Here is a 22,311-nt window from a genome sequence, read left to right on the forward strand (position 1 = left end):
GCTGGTGCAGTATCCGGTGATCAGCTGTACTGCGCAGGTGCAGTATCCGGTGACAAGCTGTACTACGCAGGTGCAGTATCCAAGGATGAGCTGTACTGCGCAGGTGCAGTATCCAGTGACGAGCTGTACTGCGCAGGTGCAGTATCCAGTGACGAGCTGTACTATGCAGGTGCAGTATCCAAGGACGAGTTGTACTGCGCAGGTGCAGTATCCAGTGACGAGCTGTACTGTGCAGGTGAAGTATCCGGTAATTAGCTGTACAGCGCAGGTGCAGTATCCGGTGACGAGCTGTACTGGGCAGGTGCAGTATCCGGTGATGAGCTGTACTGCGCAGGTGCAGCATCCGGTGATGGGCTGTACTACGCAGGTGCAGTATCCAGTGATGAGCTGTAGTACGCAGGCGCAGTATCTGGTGACAAGCTGTACTGCGCAGGTGCAGTATCCGGTGATGAGCTGTACTGCGCAGGTGCAGTATCCGGTGATGAGCTGTACTGCAAAGGTGCAGTATTCGGTGATGAGCTGTAATGCGCAGATGCAGTATCCGCTGACGAGCTGTACTGCGCAGGTGCACTATCCAGTGACAAAATGTACTGCGCAGGTGCAGTATCCGGTGATGAGCTGTACTGCGCAGGTGCAGTATCCGGTGATGAGCCGTACTGCAAAGGTGCAGTATTCGGTGATGAGCTGTACTGCGCAGATGCAGTATCCGCTGACGAGCTGTACTGCGCAGGTGCACTATCCAGTGACAAAATGTACTGCGCATTACAGTATTGGGTGACAAGCTGTACTGCGCAGGGGCAGTATCCGGTGACGAGCTGTACTGTGCAGGTGCAGTATCCGGTGACAAGCTGTACTGCGCAGATGCAGTATCCGCTGACGAGCTGTACTGCGCAGGTGCACTATCCAGTGACAAAATGTACTGCGCAGGTGCAGTATCGGGTGAAAAGCTGTACTGCGCAGGGGCAGTATCCGGTGACGAGCTGTACAGCGCAGGGGCAGTATCCGGTGACGAGCTGTACTGCGCTCGTGCAGTATCCGGTGGCGAGCTGTACTATGCAGACACAGTATCCGGTGATGAGCTGTATGCGCAGGTGCAGTATCCGGTGATGAGCTGTACTGCGCAGGTGCAGTATCCGGTCATGAGCTGTACTGTGCAGGTGCTTTATCCGGTCATGAGCTGTACTGCGCAGGTGCAGTATCCAGTGATGAGCTGTACTGCACAGGTGCAGTATCCGGTGATCAGCTGTACTGCGCAGATACAGTATCTAGCGATGAGCTGTACTGCGCAGGTGCAGTATCCGGTGACGAGCTGTACTGTACTGTCCAGTTCAGTATCTGGTCATGAGCTGCACTGCGCAGGTGCAGTATCCGGTGATGAGCTGTTCTGTGCAGGTGCAGTATCCGGTGACGAGCTGTATTATGTAGGTGCAGTATCTGGTTATGAGCTGCACTGCGCAGGCACTGCATCCGGTGATGAGCTGTACTGCGCAGGTGCAGTATCCGGTGATGAGCTGTAATGCGCAGGGGCAGTATCCAGTGACAAGCTGTACTGCACAGGTGCAGTATCTGGTGACGAGCTGTACTGCGCAGATACAGTATCCTGTGATGAGCTGTACTGCTCAGGTGCAGTATCCGGTGACGAGCTGCACTGCGCAGATGCAGTATCCGGTGACGAGCTGTACTGCACAGGTGCAGTATCCGGTGACAAGCTGTACTGCGCTGGTGCAGTATCTGGTGACGAGCTGTACTGAGCAGGTGCAGTATCCAGTGATGAACTGTACTGCGGTGGCACTGTTTCCAGTGATGAGCTGTACTGCGCAGGCACTGCATCCGGTGATGAGCAGTACTGCGCAGGTGCAGTATCCTGTCATATAAGCTGCACTGCGCAGGCACTGCATCTGGTCATGAGCTGTACTGCGCAGGTGCAGTATCCGTTGACGAGCTGTACTGCACAGGTGCAGTATCCGGTGATGAGCTGTACTGTGCAGGTGCAGTATCCGGTTATGAGCTGTACTGCGCAGGTGCAGTATCCGGTGACGAGCTGTACTGTGCAGGTGCAGGATCCGGTCATGAGCTACACTGTGCAGGTGCAGCATCCGATGATGAGCTGTACTGCGCAGGTGCAGTATCCGGTGATGAGCTGCACTGCGCAGGTGCAGTATCCGGTCATGAGCTGCACTGCGCAGGCACTGCATCCGGTCATGAGCTGTACTGTGCAGGTGCAGTATCCGGTGATGAGCTGTACTGCGCAGGTGCAGTATCCGGTGACAAGCTGTACTGCGCAAGTGCAGTATCCGGTGATGAGCTGTACTGAGCAGGTGCAGTATCCAGTGATGAACTATACTGCGGAGGCACTGTATCCAGTGATGATCTGTACTGCGCAGGCACTGCATCCGGTGATGAGCAGTACTGCGCAGGTGCAGTATCCGGTCATATAAGCTGCACTGCGCAGGCACTGCATCCGGTCATGAGCTGTACTTGCCAGGTGCAGTATCCGTTGGCGAGCTGTACTGTGCAGGTGCAGTATTCAGTGACGAGCTGTACTGTGCAGGTGTAGTATCCGGTGATGAGCTGTACTGCGCAGGCGCAGTATCCGGTGATGAGCTGTACTGTGCAGGTGCAGTATCCAGTGACGAGCTGTACTGTGCAGGTGCAGTATCCGGTGATGAGCTGTACTGTGCAGGTGCAGTTTCCGGTGACAAGCTGTACTCGGCAGGTGCAGTATCCGGTCATGAGCTGCACTCTGCAGGTGCAGCATCTGGTGATGAGCTGTACTGCGCAGGTGCAGTATCCGGTGATGAGCTGTACTGGGCAGGTGCAGTATCCGGTGATGAGCTGTACTGTGCAGGTGCAGTATCTGGTGACGAGCTGCACTGTGCAGGCACTGCATCTGGTGATGAGCTGTACTGCGCAGGGGCAGTATCCAGTGACAAGATGTACTGCACAGGTGCAGTATCCGGTGACGAGCTGTACTGCGCAGGTGCAGTATCCGGTGATGAGCTGTACTGCGCAGGTGCAGTATCCAGTGATGAGCTGTACTGCGCAGGTGCAATATCCAGTGATGAGCTGTCCTGCGCAGGTGCAGTATCCGGTGACGAGCTGTACTGCGCAGGTGCAGTATCCGGTGATGAGCTGTACTGCACAGGTGCATTATCCGGTGACGAGCTGTACTGCGCAGGTGCAGTATCCAAGGACGAGCTGTACTGCTCATGTGCAGTGTCCGGTGACGAGCTGTACTGTGCATGTGCAGTATCCAGTCATGAGCTGCACTGTACAGGCACTGCATCCGGTCATGACTTGTACTGCGCATGTGCAGTATCCGGTCATGAGCTGCACTGCACAGGTGCAGTATCCGGTGATGAGCTGTACTGCGCAGGTGCAGTATTCGGTGACGAGCTATACTGCGCAGGTGCAGAATCCGGTGATGAGCTGTACTGTACAGGTGCAGTATCCGGTGATGAGCTGTACTGCGCTGGGGCAGTATCCAGTAACAAGCTGCACTGAACAGGTGCAGTATCCGGTGACGGGCTGCACTGCGCAGGTGCAGTACCCGATGACGAGCTGTACTGCGCAGGTGCAGTATCCGGTGATGAGCTGTACTGCGCAGGTGCAGTATCCAGTGACGAGCTGTACTGCACAGATGCAGTATCCGGTGATGCGCTGTACTGCGCAGGTGCAGTATCTGGTCATGAGCTGCACTGTGCAGGTGCAGTATCCGGTGACAAGCTGTATTATGTAGGTGCAGTATCCGGTTATGAGCTGCACTGCGCAGGCACTGCATCCGGTGATGAGCTGTACTGCGCAGGTGCAGTATTCGGTGACGAGCTATACTGCGCAGGTGCAGAATCCGGTGATGAGCTGTACTGTACAGGTGCAGTATCCGGTGATGAGCTGTACTGCGCTGGGGCAGTATCCAGTAACAAGCTGCACTGAACAGGTGCAGTATCCGGTGACGGGCTGTACTGCGCAGATGCAGTATCCGGTGATGAGCGGTACTGCGCAGGTGCAGTATCCGGTGACGAGCTGTACTGCGCAGGTGCAGTATCAGGTGATGAGCTGTACTGTGCAGGTGCAGTATCCGGTGACAAGCTGTACTGCGCTGGTGCAGTATCCGGTGATGAGCTGTACTGCGCAGATGCAGTATCCGGTGATGAGCGGTACTGCGCAGGTGCAGTATCCAGTGACAAAATGTACTGCGCAGGTGCAGTATCCGGTGATGAGCTGTACTGCGCAGGTGCAGTATCCGTTGACGAGCTGTCCTGCTCAGGTGCAGTATCTGGTGATGAGCTGTACTGTGCAGGTGCAGTATCTGGTGATGAGCTGTACTGTGCAGGTGCAGTATCCGGTGACAAGCTGTACTGCGCTGGTGCAGTATCCGGTGATGAGCTGTACTGCGCAGGTGCAGTATCCGGTGATGAGCTGTACTGCGCAGGTGCAGTATCCGGTGACGAGCTGTACTGCGCAGGTGCAGTATCTGGTGATGAGCTGTACTGTGCAGGTGCAGTATCCGGTGACAAGCTGTACTGCGCTGGTGCAGTATCCGGTGATGAGCCGTACTGCAAAGGTGCAGTATTCGGTGATGAGCTGTACTGCGCAGATGCAGTATCCGCTGACGAGCTGTACTGCGCAGGTGCACTATCCAGTGACAAAATGTACTGCGCAGGTGCAGTATCGGGTGACAAGCTGTACTGCGCAGGGGCAGTATCCGGTGACGAGCTGTACAGCGCAGGGGCAGTATCCGGTGACGAGCTGTACTGCGCTCGTGCAGTATCCGGTGGCGAGCTGTACTATGCAGACACAGTATCCGGTGATGAGCTGTACTGCGCAGGTGCAGTATCCGGTCATGAGCTGTACTGTGCAGGTGCTTTATCCGGTCATGAGCTGTAATGCGCAGGTGCAGTATCCAGTGATGAGCTGTACTGCGCAGGTGCAGTATCCGGTGATCAGCTGTACTGCGCAGGTGCAGTATCCGGTGACGAGCTGTACTACGCAGGTGCAGTATCTAAGGACGAGCTGTACTGCGCAGGTGCAGTATCCAGTGACGAGCTGTACTACGCAGGTGCAGTATCCAAGGACGAGCTGTACTGCGCAGGTGCAGTATCCAGTGACGAGCTGTACTGTGCAGGTGCAGTATCCGGTGATTAGCTGTACTGCGCAGGTGCAGTATCCGGTGACGAGATGTACTGGGCAGGTGCAGTATCCGGTGATGAGCTGTACTGCGCAGGTGCAGCATCCGGTGATGGGCTGTACTGCGCAGGTGCAGTATCCAGTGATGAGCTGTAGTATGCAGGCGCAGTATCCGGTGACAAGCTGTACTGTGCAGGTGCAGTATCCAGTGACGAGCTGTACTGCGCAGGTGCAGTGTCCGCTGCCAAGCTGTACTGCGGCGGTGCAGTATCTGGTAACGAGCTGTACTGCTCAAGTGCAGTATCTGGTGACGAGCTGTACTGAGCAGGTGCACTATCCAGTGATGAATTGTACTGCGGTGGCACTGTTTCCAGTGATGAGCTGTACTGCGCAGGCACTGTATCCGGTGATGAGCAGTACTGAGCAGGTGCAGTATCCTGTCATATAAGCTGCACTGCGCAGGCACTGCATCTGGTCATGAGCTATACTGCGCAGGTGCAGTATCCGTTGATGAGCTGTACTGCACAGGTGCAGTATCCGGTGACGAGCTGTACTGTGCAGGTGCAGTATCCGGTGATGAGCTGTACTGCGCAGGTGCAGTATCCGGTGACGAGCTGTACTGTGCAGGTGCAGGATCCGGTCATGAGCTACACTGTGCAGGTGCAGCATCCGATGATGAGCTGTACTGCGCAGGTGCAGTATCCGGTGATGAGCTGTACTGCACAGGTGCAGTATCCGGTCATGAGCTGCACTGCGCAGGCACTGCATCCGGTCATGAGCTGTACTGCGCAGGTGCAGTATCCGGTGATGAGCTGTACTGCGCAGGTGCAGTATCCGGTGACGAGCTGTACTGTGCAGGTGCAGTGTCTAGTGACAAGCTGTACTGTGCAGGTGCAGTATCCGGTCATGAGCTGCACTGCGCAGGCACTGCATCCGGTCATGAGCTGTACTGCGCAGGTGCAGTATCCGGTGATGAGCTGTACTGCGCAGGTGCAGTATCCGGTGATGAGCTGTACTGCACAGGTGCAGTATCTGGTGACGAGCTGCACTGCGCAGGCACTACATCTGGGGATGAGCTGTACTGCGCAGGGGCAGTATCCAGTGAGATGCTGTACTGTCCAGGTGCAGTATCCGGTGACGAGCTGTACTGCGCAGGTGCAGTATCCGGTGATGAGCTGTACTGCGCAGGTGCAGTATCCAGTGATGAGCTGTACTGCACAAGTGCAGTATCCAGTGATGAGCTGTACTGCGCAGGTGCAGTATCCGGTGACGAGCTGTATTATGTAGGTGCATTATCCGGTTATGAGCTGCACTGCGCAGGCACTGCATCCGGTGATGAGCTGTACTGCGCAGGTGCAGTATCCGGTGATGAGCTATACTGCGCAGGTGCAGAATCCGGTGATGAGCTGTACTGCGCAAGTGCAGTATCCGGTGATGAGCTGTACTGTGCTGGGGCAGTATCCAGTAACAAGCTGTACTGAACAGGTGCAGTATCCGGTGACGGGCTGTACTGCGCAGATGCAGTATCCGGTGATGAGCTGTACTGTGCAGGTGCATTATCCAGTGACGAGCTGTACTGCGCAGGTGCAGTATCCGGTGACGAGCTGTACTGCGCAGGTGCAGTATCCGGTGATGAGCTGTACTGCGCAGGAGCAGTATTCGGTGACGAGCTGTACTGCGCAGGGGCAGTATCCGGTGACGAGCTGTACTGTGCTGGTGCAGTATGTGGTGGCGAGCTGTACTGTGCAGCTGCAGTATCCGGTGATGAGCTGTACTGCCCAGGTGCAGTATCCGGTGATGAGCTGTACTACGCAGGTGCAGTATCCGTTGATGAGCTGTACTGTGCAGGTGCACTATCCAGTCATGAGCTGCACTGCGCAGGTGCAGTATCCGGTGACGAGCTGTACTGCGCAGGTGCAGTGTCCGCTGCCGAGCTGTACTGCGGCGGTGCAGTATCCGGTAACGAGCTGTACTGCTCAAGTGCAGTATCTGGTGACGAGCTGTACTGAGCAGGTGCAGTATCCAGTGATGAACTGTACTGCGGTGGCACTGTTTCCAGTGATGAGATGTACTGCGCAGGCACTGCATCCGGTGATGAGCAGTACTGCGCAGGTGCAGTATCCTGTCATATAAGCTGCACTGCGCAGGCACTGCATCTGGTCATGAGCTGTACTGCGCAGGTGCAGTATCCGTTGAGGAGCTGTACTGCACAGGTGCAGTATCCGATGACGAGCTGTACTGTGCAGGTGCAGTATCCGGTGATGAGCTGTACTGCGCAGGTGCAGTATCCGGTGACGAGCTGTACTGTGCAGGTGCAGGATCCGGTCATGAGCTACACTGTGCAGGTGCAGCATCCGATGATGAGCTGTACTGCGCAGGTGCAGTATCCGGTGATGAGCTGTACTGCGCAGGTACAGTATCCGGTCATGAGCTGCACTGCGCAGGCACTGCATCCGGTCATGAGCTGTACTGCGCAGGTGCAGTATCCGGTGATGAGCTGTACTGTGCAGGTGCAGTATACGGTGACGAGCTGTACTGTGCAGGTGCAGTGTCTGGTGACGAGCTGTACTGTGCAGGTGCTGTATCCGGTCATGAGCTGCACTGCGCAGGCACTGCATCCGGTCATGAGCTGTACTGCGCAGGTGCAGTATCCGGTGATGAGCTGTACTGCGCAGGTGCAGTATCCGGTGATGAGCTGTACTGCACAGGTGCAGTATCTGGTGACGAGCTGCACTGTGCAGGCACTACATCTGGGGATGAGCTGTACTGCGCAGGGGCAGTATCCAGTGACATGCTGTACTGCCCAGGTGCAGTATCCGGTGATGAGCTGTACTGCACAGGTGCAGTATCCGGTGATGAGCTGTACTGCGCAGGTGCAGTATCCAGTGATGAGCTGTACTGCACAGGTGCAGTATCCAGTGATGAGCTGTACTGCGCAGGTGCAGTATCCGGTGACGAGCTGTATTATGTAGGTGCATTATCCGGTTATGAGCTGCACTGCGCAGGCCCTGCATCCGGTGATGAGCTGTACTGCGCAGGTGCAGTATCCGGTGATGAGCTATACTGCGCAGGTGCAGAATCCGGTGATGAGCTGTACTGCGCAAGTGCAGTATCCGGTGATGAGCTGTACTGTGCTGGGGCAGTATCCAGTAACAAGCTGTACTGAACAGGTGCAGTATCCGGTGACGGGTTGTACTGCGCAGATGCAGTATCCGGTGATGAGCTGTACTGTGCAGGTGCATTATCCAGTGACGAGCTGTACTGCGCAGGTGCAGTATCCGGTGACGAGCTGTACTGCGCAGGTGCAGTATACGGTGACGAGCTGTACTGCGCAGGAGCAGTATTCGGTGACGAGCTGTACTGCGCAGGGGCAGTATCCGGTGACGAGCGGTACTGTGCTGGTGCAGTATGTGGTGGCGAGCTGTACTGTGCAGCTGCAGTATCCGGTGATGAGCTGTATTGACCAGGTGCAGTATCCGGTGATGAGCTGTACTATGCAGGTGCAGTATCCGTTGATGAGCTGAACTGTGCAGGTGCAGTATCCAGTCATGAGCTGCACTGCGCAGGTGCAGTATCCGGTGACGAGCTGTACTGCGCAGGTGTAGTATCCAGTGAAGAGCTGTACTGCACAGATGCAGTATCTGGTGATGCGCTGTACTGCACAGGTGCAATATCCGGTCAGGAGCTGCACTGTGCAGGTGCAGTGTCCATTGATGAGCTGTACTGCGTAGGTGCAGTATCCGGTCATGAGCTGCACTGTGCAGGCACTGCATCCGGTCATGAGCTGTACTGTGCAGGTGCAGTATCCGATGACGAGCTGTACTGTGCAGGTGCAGTGTCCGGTGATGAGCTGTACTGTGCAGGTGCAGTATCCGGTCATGAGCTGCACTGCGCAGGCACTGCATTCGGTCATGAGCTGTACTGCGCAGGTGCAGTATCCGGTGATGAGTTGTACTGCGCAGGTGCAGTATCCGGTGATGAGCTGTAGTGCGCAGGTGCGGTATCTGGTGACGAGCTGCACTGCGCAGGCACTACATCTGGGGATGAGCTGTACTGCGCAGGGGCAGTATCCAGTGACATGCTGTACTGCACAGGTGCAGTATCCGGTGACGAGCTGTACTGCGCAGGTGCAGTATCTGGTGATGAGCTGTGCTGTGCAGGTGCAGTATCCAGTGATGAGCTGTACTGCGCAGGTGCAGTATCCAGTGACGAGCTGTACTGCGCAGGTGCAGTATCCAGTGACAAGCTGTACTGCGCAGATGCAGTATCCGGTGATGCGCTGTACTGCGCAGGTGCATTATCTGGTCATGAGCTGCACTGTGCAGGTTTAGTATCCGGTGACGAGCTGTATTATGTAGGTGCATTATCCGGTTATGAGCTGCACTGCGCAGGCACTGCATCCGGTGATGAGCTGTACTGCGCAGGTGCAGTATCCGGTGATGAGCTATACTGCGCAGGTGCAGAATCCGGTGATGAGCTGTACTGCGCAAGTGCAGTATCCGGTGATGAGCTGTACTGCGCTGGGGCAGTATCCAGTAACAAGCTGTACTGAACAGGTGCAGTATCCGGTGACGGGCTGTACTGCGCAGATGCAGTATCCGGTGATGAGCTGTACTGTGCAGGTGCAGTATCCGGTGACGAGCTGTACTGCGCAGGTGCAGTATCCGGTGACGAGCTGTACTGCGCAGGTGCAGTATCCGGTGACGAGCTGTACTGCGCAGGAGCAGTATTCGGTGACGAGCTGTATTGCGCAGGGGCAGTATCCGGTGACAAGCTGGACTGTGCTGGTGCAGTATGTGGTGACGAGCTGTACGGTGCAGCTGCAGTATCCGGTGATGAGCTGTACTGCCCAGGTGCAGTATCCGGTGATGAGCTGTACTACGCAGGTGCAGTATCCGTTGATGAGCTGTACTGTGCAGGTGCAGTATCCAGTCATGAGCTGCACTGCGCAGGTGCAGTATCCGGTGACGAGCTGTACTGCGCAGGTGCAGTATCCAGTGACGAGCTGTACTGCGCAGATGCAGTATCTGGTGATGCGCTGTACTGCACAGGTGCAGTATCCGGTCATGAGCTGCACTGTGCAGGTGCAGTGTCCATTGATGAGCTGTACTGCGTAGGTGCAGTATCCGGTCATGAGCTGCACTGCGCAGGCACTGCATCCGGTCATGAGCTGTACTGTGCAGGTGCAGTATCCGGTGACGAGCTGTACTGCGCAGATGCGGTATCCAGTGATGAGCTGTACTGCGCAGATGCTGTGTCCGGTGACGAGCTGTACTGCGCAGGTTCAGTACTGGTGAACTTAGAGCTGCAGTGTCAGGTGAGGGAAGAATCAATGCACTGCTTGCATTATGAAGTTAGTAGCAGGGCCGGAGATTGGACCAGCGAGGCAAAAAATGTAAAACCAGTCCATGCTCCACCAAGGAAGACTGTTGCTGTGCAGTTAGTTTGGGGCAGGTTATCCCTTTTTGGGACAGGAATGTCCCCTTCATGGTGCACAGTCATGCTACCTGCCCTGCGTGCCCGAACTGCAAGTATCTGTTATCCTGGTTTTTGTATTTTTGGCCCAGCCTCAAATTAACCACGAGTGTGAGTGGACGCCGAAACCTGCCCTTGACTCCCACAAGGTTCTATACTTCTCCTGAACCATGGAGCAAACCCTCCACAGTGACAGTCTGTCCTTGTCATGGGTAACACACACGTAGCATGGTGGTGGCAGCATAGTGTGTTCTGTAGTGATTATGATCTGACTGGGCCTTTATACCTGCGTCATCTGAATGGGAGCCTAGTACGGACCCACTCGCCCAATGTTCTGCTGCTCCCAGTGAACTCTGAATCATAGCATCCTGTATACTTCAGCATGTGAGTGTATGTGAGTGGAATGATGCACAGTAAATGGAAGTAAACGTGCACCAGAGTGACACAGGCCTGTGGGTTCCATTTTGGAAGCACTTGGCATGGCGACGTGAACAAGATGGAGGTGTGCTTTCCCAGACAGTGGGAGTGTATTGCTGACATTCCTGAGACTGAAGGAAGGGAACCCAGACACAGAAGTGGATCACCGTCTGCGCCGACTCCCCGGCCCCCAGTACAACAAGATCCAGACCCCAGGCCAGCTGGTACACCAAGGAATTCAGACTGATGAAACACCACTGCAAGCAACAGGAGGACGAATGGAGAATGAGCCAGGACAAGGCAGACAGGAACATGTTCAAATCCGCCCTGAGACGCTATTACCAAATGATCTGGCCCACCGAATGTGCCACTCTGGCGGACCGCATCCATGCCAGCACCAAAAGAAGCAAACCAATCTTCACCATTGTGAAAGACTTCTCCTAACCTAACTGAAGAAACCCTCTGTGGACCGTTCAACACACGCCAACTACAGACTGATGTCTCTGCTGCCTTTCTTATCAAGATCTTAGACAAAATCATCAGCAGACACTTCACCAAATACCTAAATGACCACCAAGTCTTCAACACCACTCAGTCTGGTTTCAGAGCCACCACAGCAGGGGAACTGCCCTCATCTCTGCCATGGTTGACATGCGCATGACGCTGGAGAAAGAAGACATGGTGGCCTCCATCTCTCGGACCTCTTCACAGCATTTGACACAGTCTCCCACCTCATGCTCATCCAACATTTACACAACATCGGAACTGTTAGAAATGGGGTTTATGGTTGGCTAGGGTATACAGATAAGCCAGGCAGAACCCACCACTGTAGTTAGGGTAAGGGAGTTATACACCCAAGATAACCCCTGCTCACCCCCTTGGTAGCTGGGCAGAGCAGTCAGAGTTATCCCAGAGGCAATGCGTAAAGTGTTTGCCCAGCACACACACACACCAGTGAACCAATAAATACACCACTAAAGAGACTCCACACAAAATTATATAAAATATCTCATATATTGTTTGTAACACATAGACCAAACTTGACATAAACCATAAATCACTTTGTGAACTAGGCAATTGTCATAACATCACAGTTAGTGCAATAAACTAAAGACATATGTTGCACACGTCATAAACACACCATCACTGTGCACACAAGGCAAATCCTAAAATAATGCTTGTTATCCTGACAATGCAAGGCAAAAACAGCATACATTAGAAATAATCATGGCCTGAAATGCAGGTTATATCATACATAAATCATGGCTGCTGGACAAACTATGCAAGTCCTGACAATGTGAGGAAAAACAACATACATCACAACATCAGGGCTAAGGTGCAGGTCTTGCCAGGGGGACACTAACCCTGAGGGTGAGCTGACCGCTTCTTCTCTTACGTGTTTTCCTCAGAGTCGGGTCGGCTGCAGAAACGGCATTCCCTAGGCAGGCCAGAGTGGCAGAGTGGGAGGGGCCCCTACTCCTCTGTACAATTGGCCACAGCACGGAGCGACTTCTCTGTATGTATTGATCACAGCAGCTGGGGGAATACCTTGGCATTGCCAGGCGATGTGAGCCTCATCAAGCTGGGGGTTCCCCATAGTTCCACCCAAAGTCTGGAGTGCGGAAACACGTGCCGCTCCACTGTAAATGTTAAGTGATTCCAAAACACGCCAACTCGAATCAATTTTGAGTGCTTACTCTCCCAGGTGCTCACCAGTCCGGAGGTACTCCTCACTGCTCACTCCTCATGCACTCCGCGGTATCGGTGAAGGGATCCCAAATCCACAGTACCATTCATGAGCCACAATCCAATGGGGGAGAATCTTCCTGCTCCTCAGGAACCCTTGCAGAAATAGGGACGGGCATTCCGCCAGTCCCTGGAGACAACTGGGGGCACGAGAGCAGTAGGCAGGCTGTCCAGCACAGGGCACTTGGCATAGGCGCAGTTCCCTCAGCAGCCTAGTGGGCAGCAAGTTAGTCCCACAAAGCAAGTAGTCCAATGGTGGTTCCTCCTGGCGGTCCTCTGGCCAGGTACAGCATGTAGAATCAGCAATGTCTGGTTACAAGTCCATGCAGTGTCTAAAATCATGGGGACAGAGCCCCTGTACTCATACTGAAAATGTCTTTAGTGTGGAGGTAACTTCAAACAAACTTTAGAAGTGCACAACATCCCCATTCAATCCTAGCCAGGCTCCAGGCACACTACAGGGGGCAGAGACAGTATTGCAAGAGACCAGGCACAGCCCTATTCATGTGCAGGCGACCGCTCCTCCCACCACTCTAGCTCAGGAAGGCCTATCAGGATATACAGGACACACCTCAGCTCCCTTTGTGACTGTCTAGAGCGGCGGTACTCAAGGTACGGCCCACCAGACCTTTCCTTGCGGCCCCCATGGAAAACAGCAGGTACGGACTTGGCGCCATTACTGCTGTTGTGATTCCTCAGGGGCTGCATTTGCTGAGAAAAGGTCAAAGGGGCTTAAGCAGACAATCAGTGTCTCGCATGCTCACCTGCGGCCCCCGCACTCATCTGCCGCTGTGACGTCACATGCTTGCGTCGCGGCAGGAGAGGCTTTTAAAAGAAGGCCCGCAAGTTGCTGCCTTTCTTTACCTGCCCTTATCCTCACCTACCTACCTCGGATTCCCCTCAGCACCGGCAGAAGCAGGGTGTGCCCGCTGAGACGGAGCTCAAATTCATTGCCCCGGAGTCCCAATTGGCACCCTTGTTATTGCTGATCCCCCATATTTTGTGGTCCTCTGTTGCTCGACCTCCTTGTTCATGCTATGAACACCCACACAAAAGGGAAATATCCATTGGGGTTTTCGTGGGGTGTCAAAATCTTGGGCAGAAGAGTTATGTATGTATTTCTTTTGGATTTATTGCGAGTGGTTAGGTTTTTCATATTAAGTTAAATGCATTTGACAGTAGCTGGCGCTGTTGCTGCATTCTGGGAGCAACCAATTGTGAGTTAATCGGCTGAAATGTAACTTTTTATGGGAGGAGTTTGTTGTTCTCCCAGAGTTAACAGGCGGGGCTTTTAGTGGGCCGGGTGCTTAAAAGCAGGTGCTGAGACGGGTGGCTATCGGGGGCTCCATTTTTGCCTTCAGGGTGAAAAAATATATGTACACAACAGCAGCACCACTGCTCAAAAAGCCTTTGTCAATTCAAATCGACTCTTTCATTCTTTCAGTCTTATCATTTCGGACCTGAAGCATTTTCAATATTATATACAACAAAGCCATAGTTTTTGCTTATTTATCTTATGCAACTAACAACCATCGGGGTCTCTCAACAGCAGCACCACTGCTGAAAGCTTTTGATGTAATTCCAAATAGGCTTGTTTTAGTTCTTTCACAGTTTTATCATTTCAGAACTGAAGCATTTTCAATTGTATATATTATATACAAGAAAACCATAGTTGTTGCTTATTTATCTTTTGCGATTAACAACCATTGTGTTCTCCATTTTCACCCTCAGGGTGAAGAAACAAAATCTCAACTCAGTAGCATCATCACTGCTCAAAGATTTTGATGTAATTTCAAATAGACTGGTTTTAGTTCTTTCACAGGCTCATCTTTTCAAAACTGAAGCATTTTCAATATTATAATTTATATACAACATAACCATAGTTGTTTATTTATCTTATGTAACTAACAACCATTGGCCAAGCCAATAATCCTGACTTGTTGCAGGTATAATGTTACTGGTTGTATCTGATATATCTGGATGCAATGACAAACAGCAAAATACCCGTGAGGTGTCACACTATGCTAAGCACAGATGTTTAGCTTACATGTTTTTAAGCCATGCCCTTAATTTCATCTGCCATGGCCAAGCCTTGTAACCAGACAATCCGTGTCAGCTATGTGTATATATCGCCGTAGTTAGATCTAAAAATCTATTTTTAGGTTCTGTTGCATGTCTGTTTATAGTAGAGAAATACTGCTATATGATGAGTAGTTGAGGAAGTGATCCTTTTTTCAGAAGTGTATAAGGATGTCTGTTGGAACTGGGGTCACCAGCTCCCCTAGGGTAGCATGGCACGAGCGGGTAGGCATCCGAAAGCTTCTGTGTAAAGCGACCATACAGCAACGCAATCACTGAGACAGAAAAATGGGCACGCAAAAAGTGACGCCACTCCAGTGATCTTGTGTAAAAACTCAAGTCAACTTTATTAAGATAGAGCAGGATCAGGGTATTAGGAATTCATCATAAAATTAGCTTCATAGCACTTGGCATTAAACTTCAGTTGCATAAATATTAGATATTCCATAAATATTAAATATTGGATAAACACATTTCCAGTAAAACACAAGCCTGACCTATGCCTTACCTTTGGTCAGCACCTGCATCAGAAACATTAAAGAGACAACCAAAATGATAAATCATCTTATTACTCCCCAAGTAAAGCTGAGTGTCTCAGAACAGCAACATGTAAATAAATCACTGTAGGCTTCTAATAAATATAGCACTACGTGGAAGTAAACATGTCATTAGGAATAAACAACCTTGAGGGTAGGTATAACCATTTCCTTAATCACTCCTAGTATGAATAAGCATTGAGCAGGTTAACAGTTGAAGGAAAAATTCTCATTAGTTATGCATCAACCTTTCAATCAATATGCATTTCACCATATTATGCATCAACACATTTCATTAGAGGCCAAGCATTTTCTTAGCAGTAACCTCTTTACCCTACAGATTAAATTATCATCTAAGAGGGCATCAGCAGACCCCTAACTAGGGTAGAATAACCATCCTACTAGGTACGAACTAACATCTCACCACCCCCCTGACTAAACAGGCCATTAACACTCAGGCAGGAAGAACCATCCCCTAAGCGTAGGTAAAACGTTTCCTTAGTCAGGAATAAACATTTCAGGGAATAGGAGTAACCCTTCCTCTGGAACAAAAATTGAGCTTTCGTTGACATTCAACAACTTCCCTATTTCATTAGGTATACTCTTGTTTGCAGGTGAGAATCAACATTCCATAGAGCCCACCTCTGCAAGAAATTCATGAGAATCATTTAGGCATGTTTCATGTAGAACTACACCTAACCACCTATAGGCATTCAGGGGGTGTAACATTGAACAGGAGCCACCCTATTTCATTAAAGGTAGAATATTCAATTTCCTGTTGTGAACATTTCATAAGTGTATTATGCACATTTCGTTTAAAAACAAAGCATTTCATTAAGCTACAAATACACTATGCGAAAAGGGCCTACATTTCAATAATCCCAAACAAGCCATGCATAAGGCTACAGTAATTGGCATTTAACAGTCTCCCAGGCAGGGGTTAATTCTCACCAAATAATGCCCTCACGGTGTTTAGGGGTCCTGGCCCAGGTCAGGGGACTCTCTGGGGCCAATTAGGGCCAACGTGGACCAGACACCAGGTTTCCCCAGGGAGGGGCGAACTCGGGCCTTCCCCGGCCTTCCGCCCTCCTCCCTGGGGGTTATCTTTAGTTCTTCGGCCGCTCGGGGCCCTTGCGTAGGTTGGGCTGCAGATGAGGGCTTCAACCCTCCGTTCGGCCCTACCCGGCCCAGTGATTCGGTGGGCCGGTTGCAGGCCACAAACAGTTCAGATGAACCCTGCGCCGGTTGGAGGGGGGCTTCCAGGCTCCTCCAGAGTCCTTGGAAGGTGTTGTTGCTGGTTCCCGGGCTGGTCCGGGGCTTCAGTATCCTCCGGGGCCCAGAACCAGTCAGGTCACGGCCACGTGGGAGGTGCGGGGCCGGCCGCCAATGGCAGTGCGGCCGGCTAGGGCACAATCTCCCAGGCCAATGGAAATGCGGCGGGGTGGGGTCTCTGACGCGCCCCCGTCACATGATGCAGGCAAGGGCTTCGGGGCCTGTCAGGCCTAGCGCGGCCTGAGAGAAATTCCGGCGGCCCTCTTCTAGCACCGGGGGCCGCCGCAACGACATACCCCACGGGGGAGCCTCCTCAACCCAGTCGCCGGACCGGGGCAGCGATGAGGGCCGCAGCAGGTCTTCCGCGATGGCAGCAGACAGCGCCTCGCAGATATAGCGCCTCAAGGTCACCAGGGCGCTCGGCAGCACCACACAGGACGTCGATGTCAGCGCTTCGCCAGAGACAGAAGGTGAGCGCTTGGGCAGAGTGCAGTGCCTTGCAGGCAATAAGGTGCTTGAAGAGAAGCGCGCTTCGGGATTCTAGCGCTTCACAGAGGGCTACAGTGCCTGAGTCTTTGATAGCTCAATCAGCTCAGGGCACAGCGCGGGAAAGCAGTCCACAGCACTTGGGGGGCCTCGACAGGCTAGGCAGGACACAAAGCAGAGCAGCACTCAGCAATCTCAGCACTACTCGAGGCAGCAACTTCCTCTGGCACCTCAGCGCTCCTCACAGGGACAGCAGGAGAGCGCTGGGAGAGCAGGGCTGACAACACAATCAGCGCAGGGTGCTAGCACTTGGTAGTTTCCCTCGAAGCGCTTTCCCAGCACGGTTCACAGCAGGCATTCACCACAGTGCTGAGCAGACACAAAAGTCTCCAGAACCACAGCGCTTCGCAAGGAGGCTGATCACAGCAGTCCAGGCACAGGTCACAGTGCTTTTTAGGCGCAGGCAGTCTTTAGCGCTTTGTAAGGGTTCTAGCTAGGGATGCAGCAGGACAGCCGTCCCAATAATAATTCAGTTCAGCGCCTGGCAGTACAGGTAGTTTAGTCAGGGAGAGGTAAACACAGCTCAGGCAGAACATGTAGTTCAGTAGAACCAACAGGACAGACCACACGTCCGTGGCAAACCAGAAAGAGGGGTCCCAGATGGCGTCAGGGGGCATAGGGAGCAACACAGCGCCAATATCTGGGTGGTTCTTCAAATGTCCTGTGGTGGTTCAGTCTCTTCTTAGCGCTGTATGTTCTGGCGCCCTTGTAAATAGCAGTTGGTTTCTTGTTTCCTTGGAGGGGGTTAAGTTGGTGGCTGATGTTAGATCTCCTCAGCCAATCCCCTCAAGTGGTCCCTGGGGGTTCCCTGCCGCGGGGCTAGATCAGAGGGGGGGTACAGGATACCTCAACACTTGAAAGGCAACACCTAGGCTCTGTCTCTTCCAGTATCATAAGTCCCTGTCCTGACCCTCACTGCCTATCCTCCTGCGTAGGTTCTTCCCCAGGTCTCCCCTCAGTCTCTGAAAGGAAAGTTTCCCTCCCTCTCCTTTTATAGTACCAGTTGACAGTTGGTAGTGGCAGTTGGTGTCACCTCACCTCTTTCAGAAGGTTCCAGAGGCTTCCAGGAGGTTCCACCACTCTACCTATGGGCAGGCTGGCAGGCTAAGATGGATACATTGCCTGAGGGTTCCAGCCAGCCCCTGGCTACTAGAATGCGCCAACGTAGACCTCGCTGCAGCAGCAGAGGTCAGTGGCGGCCATGTTAGGGGTAGGAAGTACCTGTACTTTAACACTAGTTTTACACTACACAAGCCTTTCTCCACTACACAAGGCCTACACACTGTTGTTTCAATAGGGGCATTCTAAATTAAAAGGGGTAAAAAAAAAAAAATTCCTGGGGAAAGGGCCAAGTCCCACAATGTCTTTTTTTTAACTATGGCCATAGTTCACATTTTGTTTATTTTCAGCGTCTTTACTGTCCCCTACATTATTTCTTTATACTTATTCAGAGCCCAAATTTGGAGCTATTTCTTGAGCATTCATTATATTGCACTTATCAAGCAGCATGTAGGCCCCATTAAGAGTTCGGGGTGTCTCGTCCCATAATGTTAGTGTCTTTCCCGATACACCTCCAATCTCCCTTTGAAGGAGACCAGGGGATCCCATGGGTGGGTGCAGAGCATATCCTCTTGGCCCTGTTGCTGTGCATACCAGGGCTGAAAGTTTGATGAAAAAAGTGAGGGGGTCCCTGAAAGGTGTGGGGCCTATATAATTAAGCAGTGTGTGGCTATTAAAAGTTAGGCGCTCAGGGTTGGAGTACATTCTGCTTGAGTAGGCACATCCCTCCAGCAATCCAGTACAATAATTGCACAGTGGTATTCAGAAAAATTAATTTTAAAGAGAAATGAGCCACAGGGGCTCTTGTGGAAAAGTAAATTTTGCCATGTTCTGTGTCCCTACGCCTCATCCATCATATGTTATGTGTGCATGACCAATATGCATATGTTATTCCCCATGTCTGATTAATGACGCAATTACAGTTGTGTCCACCTCTAGTATGTTAGTTTCCAGTCCTCGTGAATACTACGAATATCAGGCCTATGTAAAGTTACGTTGTCACGTTTCTCAGTGTGCACGTTATTCCATTATAAAGTCCCCGTTTCCAGGCCTCAACAGGGCCCGGACATCAGATTCAGCTCCTGTCTCCTGAAAGCCTCGCTGAGGAGCGATACAGCCCCCACCTGTATCCTCGACCTTTCACTTACTTCCTGCCTCGCAGTGCCCGGTGCAGCTTGGCTCTGCCTCCGAGTCTGCCAAGAGTATGTTATGATTCCAGCTATCAGTTCAGTCCTTCTTCTCTGCATTCCTAAGCCACTGAACTGCATCAATAGTTTCCGTCATTGTCTAGCCTTTTCGTCTCCATGTTAGAGAAATACTGCATTTACTGGTCATTTAATATTCCTCATCACGCACTACATGTAGAATAATGCATGGTCCAGTCTTGGAATCAAGTTAGCTTTTCCCCTCATGACTTCTAGTTTATATCAACATGTTCCCTAAACATCAGATACCAGATAGGGTTTAGGTACATGTCGCTCCGACCCTCCAGACTCTAGTCTCTGCTCCTAGCACAGAGTTCATAGCCCCCAGCTTCTCCTAGTAATACGTCATTGCCAGTTTTCGCGCACCATTAGGTTAGAGGTCCCGGCTCCTTAGGTAGCCCCCTCCTATGTTTCCGCCCATTCATGACATATTCTGTTACGTTTTCATCACATGTCTAAGTATACTCCCAGTTACACCTCTTTTTACTGTTATCTCTCGCGACTGCTACGCGTCACGCCTTCTGCTCCACCCACTGCTACGCCTACTGCAATGTAATGCTATGTGTTTGCGCTATGTATATAAGTCAATGTATTGTTATTAAAAGTTAGCGCGCTCATCCCAGATCAAGCCCCGGCAGCTGCTGGGCCCCAGTTGTCCTGCTGGGCCCTGTCACCTCTGTTCCTATGCAGGTTGTCCTGATCCTGTCCTTATGCTGTAATAAACCTGCAGAAACTCCTACTACCTCGAATCTTGACTCTTATTTTATTGAGCTATCTGTTACTCATTCATTCATTCAAAAATAGATCCGGTATTATTTATTTATATACCACATAATGGCGCCCGAATAGGGACTTGCCCTTTCCCCACGCGTCGGTGAAGCCACGCCGACCCCCTGACCCTCTGCAGTCGTGACGGAACCATACCGTGCACTGGCAGATATTTCTGCTCCAAGTATCCCTCAGGCCCACGGAGGAGACGGAGGAGGCGGTCCAGCATCCGAACGAGACGGTGGAGGAACGCGGCGAGTCCCGACCAGAGCCCAAGCCGAGAGTCCAAGGTCCGAGGTATCCGGAGGCCCACCTGTAACTGAAGTCCGAAGTTCGTCGTCCGTCGTCCAGTCCAGTCCGAGGCCTTCCGTTCCGTGCTGCCCGGTGAGTACCATTGCTGGGGTAGTATCTAGACAGGACCAATCTAAATTGACTCCTGGTCCGTGGGTTGGTGGTGCCCAGACTCACAAACGAAGTGTTCACCTAGGTGGATACGGGTCTTGATGCGTCCCTTTATGGGACCGGTATGTTCCGTACTGTTACAGCAGTGCATCCAGTAATTCTAGTCTGTTCCGTTCTCGAGAAATTCTGTTCTATTTCTGTTCTCAGTATTCCAGGTAATATTCTGTTCGAACTGTTATTTATAATGTTCTTCATGTATTTTACTGTTGTGGTATGAGTGCGATGTGATTTCGTGTTTTTATTGTGTATTGTATTGTGTCCAGATTACAGTTCAGTCATGCCTATATTTTCCAAGTTACGTCAGTTAAAAACTAGAAAGGGTTTATTAGAAGAAGCAGTTCCTGTCCCGCCTAGGGACAGTCCAGGTCACTTTATGTATCAGAAACATGGCATAAGCGCCATAATGTATCTAGATTTATGGGTAGAGTATACCAAACAGTTAGAAGAAAAGTATAGATGGCCCGTATCGGGTACATGGGATGCCGAATGTATCATGCGAGTAGAAGAAGTATTATGGAAAAAGAAAGCCAGACAGTCACAGAAAGATGCCATCGAGTTATGGCGTAAGGAAGCTCATAGAAGAACCGAGAAAGAAGTCAGAAAGTCAGAGTTAAGTAGAGAATCCCAGGAACGAGCCCAAGAAAGAGAATTAATCGAGATAGGTGAACAAGTCAAAACCGAACAGTCAGACAGACAGAGGCATGCCCTCATTAAGGGTATGTATCCTCTTCTTGCCGAAGGTGTGCCAAAAGCGACCCCAGAGGCATCCAGTAATTTCCCGCCACCATTAGTTCCGACCAAGCTACGTCATAAACCGACCGCAGCTGATATTTTTATTTCGTCCTACTTGGACGACACAGTCCCAGAATATGCAAATCCTGTTCGCGCTCCGCCAGTCCCTGTAAATCAGGCACTTCCTGCTCCTTCAGACACCGGGGTGCCCTTAACGGTACCCCCGGTCCAGCCCGCCATACAAGTCCAGCCCACGTTACAATTACCGACCCTGCCAGGACGAAGAATGTCAGTCGACGATTCTAGTCTAGGGGCCGCAGGAGGAGGTCTTCCTCAAACCCCGCCGCCACACAAGCGTTTAACATTACTCGAATTACATGCTCAAGCGTTACAGCGCACGCCCAAACATCAGTCTGTTACAGAAATCAGGCAAACCCTTAACGAATGTGTCTATGATCCAGTTCCAGGCGAATATAATATGGTTTTATATTCCTTACGTGTAAGGAGAGTGACCGAGTATCTAGTCACCTTGCCGAATATGAAAGAAGATCTAGACAGAATATATCGTTTCATCCGTACAGGGGATGATCCAGAAAGTATTGGCGAGATTATGTCTCAAAGGAAAGCCGAGATCCAGCTCATGATATTAAAGTTCCTGATCAATTGTCTAATAAGAGAACAAGATTACCCGTCTAAAGATTCCGCCGAAATGAGAATCCTGACAAGGTGGAGTGATAATATAGCCGAGGGTAAGCACAAGACCATTAGTGCTATGGAGAGTATGTACAAGAAAATCCGTAAAGAGATAATAAGGTTACACGAACAGCGTAAAGCAGCACAAGTAAGCGAGAAAGAAAGTATCTCTGATCCTGAAGAGGAAGACGAGA

The sequence above is a fragment of the Lissotriton helveticus genome, chromosome 4_2, assembly GCF_964261635.1.
Source record: "Lissotriton helveticus chromosome 4_2, aLisHel1.1, whole genome shotgun sequence".
Lineage (NCBI taxonomy): Eukaryota > Metazoa > Chordata > Amphibia > Caudata > Salamandridae > Lissotriton > Lissotriton helveticus.